The sequence below is a fragment of the Canis lupus genome, chromosome 6 (assembly GCF_048164855.1).
Source record: "Canis lupus baileyi chromosome 6, mCanLup2.hap1, whole genome shotgun sequence".
NCBI lineage: Eukaryota > Metazoa > Chordata > Mammalia > Carnivora > Canidae > Canis > Canis lupus.
Window position 1 is genome coordinate 12272667 of NC_132843.1, and position 8418 is coordinate 12281084.

The window sequence follows — 8418 nt, forward strand, 5'->3', positions numbered from 1 at the left end:
ATGTCACAAGAGAGGGAACATTTTGTATCTCAGAAAGTGATATTGCACATTTGGTTTTCCTTAAAAGGTTTGTGAGTGTGTTTGGGGAAGAAAAGTGGTGACCTCTGACTAAAAATTTATGCTTTTTGAGTATATAAAGTATCCTTCTTGGAACACTTAAAATAACTAAAGATTCTAGATTATGCAGTGTGATTCATGCTGTCTCAGTGGAATTATATATGCTTTCCCTGTCTTCAGACACTTCGTTCTGGTCTAGTCATTCAGTAACCATTAGTGATTATTGTTATCTTTTTATGATTCTAGATTTTTTTTAAGTTGAAGTATAGTTGACATACAATATCATATTAGTTTCAGGTATAAACATAGTGATATAACATTTATATGTATTATGAAATGATCAACGTAAGCCCAGTTACCATCTCTCACATACAGTTATTACAGTATTATCACGAGTACTCCCTATGTTGTATTTTATATCTCTATCCCTTATTTACTTTAAAACCAAAGGTTTGTACATCTTAATGCCCTTCACTTATTTTGCCCAACTCCCACTCCTCTTCCCCTCTGGAAATCACCAGTTTGTTCTATGTATTCATAAATCTGATTCCGTTTGTTTTGTTGTTTGTTTTGGTTTTTAGATTCCACATGAATTGAAATCATATGGTAATTCTATTTTTCTTTTTGATTTATTGTAGTTAGCATAATAGCCTTGGGATCCATCTGTGTTATCACAAATGGCAAGATGTTATTCTTTTTTGTCGCTGAACAGTATTCCATTGTATATATGCCAGATCTTCTTTATCCATTCATCAGTTGGTGGACACTCAGGTTTTTTCCACATCTTGGCTATTAAAAAAATGTTGCAATGAGTTGCCAGATTGTAGGTTATTTAGTTCTATTTTTAATTTTTTGAGAAACTTCCATATTGTTTTCCACAGTGGCCACATCAATTTATATTTCCACCAAGAATATATGAGTTTCCTTTTCTCCACATCTTTCATATTTTTTCATAAATCAATGTCTTATAGTTTTCACTGTATAGATGTTTCACCTTTTTGGTTAAATTTGTTCCCAAATATTTTATTTTATTTTTTTGATGCAATTGTAAATGGACCTTTCTAATTTCTTTCTTTTTTTAAGTATTTTATTTCTTTATTCGAAAGAGAGGAGAGAGCGAGCATGAGTAGCAGGAGGGGCAGAGGCAGAGGGAGAGGGAGAAGCAGACTCCTTGCTTAGCAGGGAGCCTGACGTGCAGCTCGATCCCAAGACCTTTGGATCATGACCTGAGCTGAAGGCAGACACCTAACTGACTGAGTCGTTCCGTTCAGGCACCCCTCTATTTTTCTCTTTCTGATTATTAGTATACAGAAATATGCAAAAGATTTCTGTATATTAAGTTTTTATCCTGCAACTACTGAATTCATTTATTAGTTCTAATAGCTTTTTGGTGGAGTCTTTAGACTTTTATGTCTATCATGTCATGTTATATGCAAATAGTGGCAGTTTTACTTCTTCCTTTTCAATTTAGATGCTTTTTATTTTTCTCATCTGCTTTTTGTTGCTAGGATTCCAATATTATGTTGAATAAAAGTGGCAAGAGTGGGCATCCTTGTCTTGTTCCCGATCTTAGAGGAAAAGCTTTCAGCTTTTACATAGAGATTGTTAACTGTGGGATTTCCATATATGGCATTTATTATGTTGAGGTAGGTTTCCTGTATACCCACTTTGTTGAGAGTTTTTAATATAAATAGGTGTCAAATATTGTCAAATGCCTTTTCTGCATCTATTGAGATAATCATATGATTTTTATTTTTCACTTTGTTAATGTAATATATCATGGTTGATTTGTGTTTGTTGAACCATCTTGGCGTCTTTCAGTAAATTTTGCTTGAGTATGGTGTATGAGTCTTATAATGTATTTTTGAATTTAGTTTGCTAGTAGGTTTTCTTTTCTTTCTTTTCTTTCTTTCTTTCTTTCTTTCTTTCTTTCTTTCTTTCTTTCTTTCTTTCTTTCTTTCTTTTTTAGGATTTATTTATTTATGAGAGAGAGAGAGAGAGAGAGGCAGAGACACAGGATCGTGCCCTGGACGAAAGGCAGGTACCAAACCACTGAGCCACCCAGGGATCCCCGCTAGTAGTTTGTTGAAGATATCTGCATCTGTGTTCATCACAGGTATTAGTCTGTAATTTTCATTTTTTGAGATACCTTTGTTTGGTTTTGGTATCAGGGTAATGCTGGCCTCATACAATGAATTAGAAGTGTTCCTGCTCTTTAATTTTTTGAAATCGTTTAAGAAGGATAGGTCTTAATTCTTTGCTAAAAGTTTAGTAGAATTCACCTGTAAAACCATCTGGTCTTGGACTTCTGTTGGGAGTTTTTTGGTTACTGATTCAATTTCATTATAAGTAATTGGTCTGTTTCAGATTTTCTATTTTTTCCTGATTAGACCTTAGAGGAATGTATGTTTCTAGTAATTTACACATATGTTCTAGGCTGTCCCAATTTGTGGGTGCATAATTAATTGTTCATACTAGTCTCTTATTTTTTTTTTCATACTAGTCTCTTATAATCCTTTGTGTGGTGTTGTAACTTCTCTTTAGTTCTGATTTTATTTACTTGGCCCCTCTTTTTTTTTTTTTTTTTTTCTTGTTGAGTCTGGCTAAAGGTTTGTCAATTCTGTATATCTTTACAAAGAATCAGCTCTCAGTTTTATTGATGTTCTCTATTTTTTCAGTGTCTCATCTATGTCTTCTCAGATTTTTATTATTTCCTTTCTTCTACCAACTTTATGCCTTATATTTTTCTAGTTTATTCAGGGTGTATAGTTAAATTTTTTAGTGAGGTGTTGGCTGGAGCTGGAGTAACAAGATGGCGGCGTCGGCGAGGGCGTCGGCGTGGTGACAGGGGTCCCGCCGGGCGGGAGCCGGCCGCGGCGGGGCCAGCGATATCACCGCCGTAAACCACCGCGCCGCTTTTCCAGCTCGCGACGTCGCCGTGAAAGCGAGCCCGGCGGCCGCCCAGAAACGAGTGGCCGGGTCTGGTGCGCGCGAGAACCGCCCGTCGCAAACTGCGGCCCCTGACTGAGCCGCGGTGGTCGGTTCCGCTCGGCCGATTCCGGGCCCCGTAACGCCTTGGAAGAGCCAACGTTGTCCGTTTCCTGCCGCCCTCCGCCGCAGCCTCGTTCCGCGGACGAGCCGCAGAGGCCTCCGTGCTCCCCTCAGAGGTGTCGGCGCTCGGCCCCAGCCTCCACCTTGGTCTCTCAGGATGGCGGGCAGCGGCGGCTCCAAGGCCGAATTCACTGCCGGAGGGAAATACCAACTGGCACGGAAGGTCGGGTCTGGCTCCTTCGGGGACGTTTATCTGGCGATCAGCATTACCGACGGCGAGGAAGTGGCAGAGAAGCTAGACTCTCTCAGGAGGCCAGGCATCCCCAGCGGCTATACGACAGCCGACTCTGTGAGATTCTTCAAGGCGGGGTGGGCAACCCCCACGTACGGAGGTATGGTCAGGAGAGACTGCGGTGTGCTAGGTATGGATCTTCTCGGACCCGGTCTCCAAGACCTCTTCAATTTCTGTTCAAGAAGGTTCCCAATGGGGCAGCCCGGGTGGCTCAGCGGTTGGCGCTGCCTTCAGCCCAGGGCGTGATCCTGGAGACCCCGGATCTAGTCCCTCGTGGGGCTCCCTGCATGGAGCCTGCTTCTCCCTCTACCTGTCTCTCTCTCTCTCTCTCTCTCTCTCTCTGTGTGTGTCTCTCCTAAATAAATAAATAAAATCTTAAAAAAAAAAAGAAGGTTCACAATGAAAACTGTACTTACGTTAGCTGACCAGATGATCAGTAGAATTGAGTATGTGCATACGAAGAATTTTACAGAGACCTTAAACCAGATAACTTCCTAATGGGTATTGGGCGTCACTGTAATAAATTATTCCTTATTGATTTTGGTTTGGCCCAAAAGTACAGAACAACAGGACAAGGCAACACATACCATACAGAGATGATAAAAATCTCACTGGCCCTGCCCGATATGCTAGCATCAACGCACATCTTGGTATTGAACATCATCGCCGAGATGACATGGAATCGTTAGGGTATGTTTTGATGTATTTTAATAGAACCAGCCAGCCATGGCAAGGACTAAAGGCTGCAACAAAAAAGCAAAAATATGAAAAGATTGGTGAAAAGATATCCACTCCTGTCGAAGTTTTCTGTAAGGGGTTTCCTGCAAAATTTGCCACGTATTGTCGTGGACTATGCTTTGAGGAAGCCCCGGATTACCTGTATCCGAGGCAGCTATTCCGAATTCTCTTCAGGACCCTGAACCACCAGTGTGACTACACATTTGATTGGACAACGTTGAAGCAGAAAGCAGCACAGTAGGCGGCCTCTTCAAGTGGGCAGGGTCAGCAGGCCCAAACCCCCACAGGTTTCTAACCGTGAATTGAGGAACAGAAGAAGCAGAGCAGATGATTGGAGCAGCGTTTGTTTCTCCCCAGTTCTAGGAATTTTTGTTCATATGTACACTAGCCAGTGGTTGTGAACAACCATTTACTTTGTGTAAAGAACTTGAGTATAAACTGGCTCTGGGCAGCATTGGTGATGCCGTGTCCCGAGTTGTAACTGTGAATATTAACTGAGATAGTGAAACATGGTGTCCAGTTTTCTATTGCATTTTTTCAAGTGGAAAAGTTAACAAAATGGTTGACACAAATTGGTGGAGAAATTGTGCATAAGCCAATTTTTTGTTAAATCTTTTGTTTTGAACTACACTGCTTTGAGATCTCATTTCAGAAGAACGGCATGAACAGTCTTCAGCCACAGGTGTGATGGTTGTAAATGCTCACAATTGTGCATTCTTAGGGTTCATCCATCCCTGGGGTTTGCAAGTTATTCACTTAAAACATTCTTAAAATGGTTGGCTTCTTGTTTGCCAGCCAGCTGATATGGTAGCAACCAAAGATTCCAGTGTTTGAGCAGGTGAAAGACCCTGCCTGCTTCCGTGTGCTAGAAATAACACCATCTAAAGACTTCAGAAAAACTTAGTGACTACTAGATTATCTTTAGGATTCTGCATTAACTCTATAATGTTCTTGGTATTAAAAAGCATATTTGTCACAGAAGTTTAGTTAACATCTTACAAGTGAACATGTATGTATGTTGCTTAGATAAATGTAATCACTGTAAATAAACATCTATATGATCTGGGATTCTGTTTTTATTTTGAAATGAGAGCTTTTTTACAAGTTCATTAAAAACTAAAAACTGAAAAATTTTTATTGAGATTTTTCTTTTATCGTGAGATAGGCCGGAATCACTATAAACTTCCCTCTTAGAACTACATTTACTGTACCCCATAGGTTTTGGAACATTGTGTTTCCATTTTCATTTCTCTCCAGGTAATTTTTAATTTCCTCTTTGATTTCTTTGTTGACTCCTTGGGTGTTTAGTAGCATGTCTTTTAGCCTCCATCTGTTTGTGTTTTGCTGGTTTTTTTTTTATTGTGATTGATTTCTAGTTTCATATTTCTGTGACAGGAAAAAGATGCTTGATATGATTATAATCTTTAAAAAATTTTTGAGACTTGTTTGTGGCTTAATATGTGATCTATCTTGGAGAATGTTTCATGTACATTTGAGGAGAATGTGTATTCTGCTGTTTTTGGTTGCAGTGTCCTCTATTTATGAATTAAGTTTATCTGGTTTAATGTGTTATTTAAGGTTGATGCTTCCATAGTAGTTTTCTATTTGGATGATCTACCCATTGATGCAAATGGGATGTTAAAGTCTATTAGTATTTTTGTATTACTTTCAATTTCTCCCTTTGTGTCAGTCGGTATTTGCTTTATATATTTAGGTGCTCCTGTGTTGAGTGCATAGACATTTATAATTGTTATACCCTCTTACTGGATTGAGCCCTTTTCCTTTATATAATACCTTCTTTGTCTCTTTTTGCAGCCTGTTGTAAAGTCTAATTTATCTGATATAATTAATGTTACCCCAGCTTTCTTTTCATTTTTTTTACATGAATATCTTTTTTCATCCTTATACTTTCAGTCTGTGTGTCTTGAGGTCTGAAGTGAATCTTTTGTAGCAACATACAGATGAATCTTGTTGTTGCTGTTTTTTAATCCATTTAGCCATGTCTTTTGATTGGAGCATTTAGTTTATTTGCATTTAAAGTAATTATTGATAGGTATGTACATTTTCCCATTTTGTTAATTGTTTTCTGCTTTTTGCAGTTGTTCTCATTTTTCTTTTTCTCTTGTTTTCTTCCCTTGTGATTTGATGACTTTCTTTAGTGTTATGCTTGTATTTCTTTCTTTGTTTTTTTTTAATGTATCTATTACAGGTTTTTGGTTTGTGGTTACCATGAGATTCACAAACAACAATGTATCTATATAGCAGTCTGTTTTAAGTTGATTGTCACTTAAGTTTGACTGCATTCCAAATGCACTACATTATTACTCCCCCCTCATGTTTTATGTTTTTGATATTATATTTTATATATTTTTGGTTTTTTTCTTAGCTAATTTAGATATATTTGATTTTACTAATATTGTTTTTTATTTTTTTATTTTATTTTTTATTTTTTAAATTTTTTTATTTATTTATGATAGTCACACAGAGAAAGAGAGAGAGAGAGAGGCAGAGACACAGGCAGAGGGAGAAGCAGGCTCCATGCACCGGGAGCCCGACGTGGGATTTGATCCCGGGTCTCCAGGATCGCGCCCTGGGCCAAAGGCAGGCGCCAAACCGCTGCGCCACCCAGGGATCCCTAATACTGTTTTTTAACCTTCATACTACCTTTATGAGCGATTGATCCCCTACTATATACCTCTACTAAATCTTCTACTAAATATATATCCTATATATTTTCTTTTATGAGTGAGGTTTTTTATTTCTAATTTTCAACTACTAGTTATGGCCATTTGTCTTTCACTTAAAGAAGTTCCTTTGAGGGATGACTGGGTGGCTCAGTTGGTTAAGTATCTTTGGCTCAGGTCATGATCTCAGGGTCCTGGGATTAAGCCTGGAGTCAGGCTCCCTGCTCAGCGGGGAGTCTGCTTCTCCCTCTCCTTTGCCCTCTGCCGCCCCCCCCCCCCCCATTTGTGTTTTCTCTCTCTCAAGTAAATAAATAACAACTTTAAAAAAAGGAGTTCCTTTGATATTTATGTAAGTCTGGGTTAGTGCTGATGAACTCTTTTCCTTTTGTTTGGGAAACTCTACCCCTTTTTAAATTCTGAATAATAGCCTTGTTGTGTAGACTATTCTTGGTTGTAGGTTTTTTTCCTTTCAGCGCTTTGGATATGTAGCGACACTCCCTTCTGGCTTACAAAGTTTATGCTGAACTATCAGCTGATTGTCTAATGGTGCTTCTTTGTATATAATTAGTTTTTTTTTCTCTTGCTTCTTTTAAAATTCTCTTTATCTTTATTTTTTGAGATTTTATTTATTAGTGTGAACCTCTTTGAGTCCACCTTGTTTGGAGCTCTCCATGCTCCTAGACCTTGATGTCTGTTTGCGTTTCCAAGTTTGGGAAAGTTTCAGCTATATTTCTTCAAATAAATTTTCTGCCCCTTTCTCTCTCTCTTCTTTTGGAATGATATAATGCAAATATTAACTATTCTTTATGCTATCCTAGAGGTCCCTTAAATAATCCTCATTTAAAAAATTTTTCTTTCTCTGTCTTTTTTCTTTTTCTCTCTCTTTTTCTTTCTCTCTCTCTCTCTCTCTTTCTTCTTTCTTCTGTTCAGTTTGGGTGATTTCTATTAACCTGACTTCCAGATTGATGATTTGTTCTTCTGCACCATCTGATCTGATATTGATTCCCTCTAGTATTTTTTTTTTAATTGTAGTTATTCTTCAGCTATGATTTTTTTTTAGCTCTGATTATTTTTTTAAAGTTTTGAAGTTCTCACTATGTTCATCTGTTTTTCTCCTTAGTTCAGTGAGCATCTTTATTTTTATTTTTAAAAATATTTTATTTATTCATTCATTCATTCATTCATTCATTCATTCATGAGAGACCAAAGAGAGAGAGGCAGAGACACAGGCAGAGGGAGAAGCAGGCTCCCTGCAGGGAGCCTGATGTGGGACTTGATCCCAGGACTCCAGGATCACACCCTGGGCCGAAGGCAAATGCTCAACCACTGAGCCACCCAGGCGTCCCAGTGAGTATCTTTATAATCATTACTTTGGACTCTTTATCAGGTAGATTACTAATCTCTATTTTGTTTAGTTCTTATTTTGAGGTTTTGCTTTGTTCGTTTGTTTGGAACATATTTCTCTGTCTTGTCATTTTTCCTGAATCTCTGTGTTTCTATGTATTAACTAGATTAGCCATGTCTCTCAGTCTTGAAGATGTGGCTTTATATAGAAGGTGTACTGTGGGGTCCAGAAGAACAATCTGCTGGTGACTA

General features: G+C 38.3%; 1 pseudogene; it reads left to right on the plus strand.

Annotated features, from left to right (window-relative positions):
- The first annotated feature begins 2937 nt into the window (after positions 1 to 2937).
- LOC140635017 (casein kinase I-like) lies at positions 2938 to 5249 on the plus strand (annotated as a pseudogene).
- Positions 5250 to 8418: the final 3169 nt, after the last annotated feature.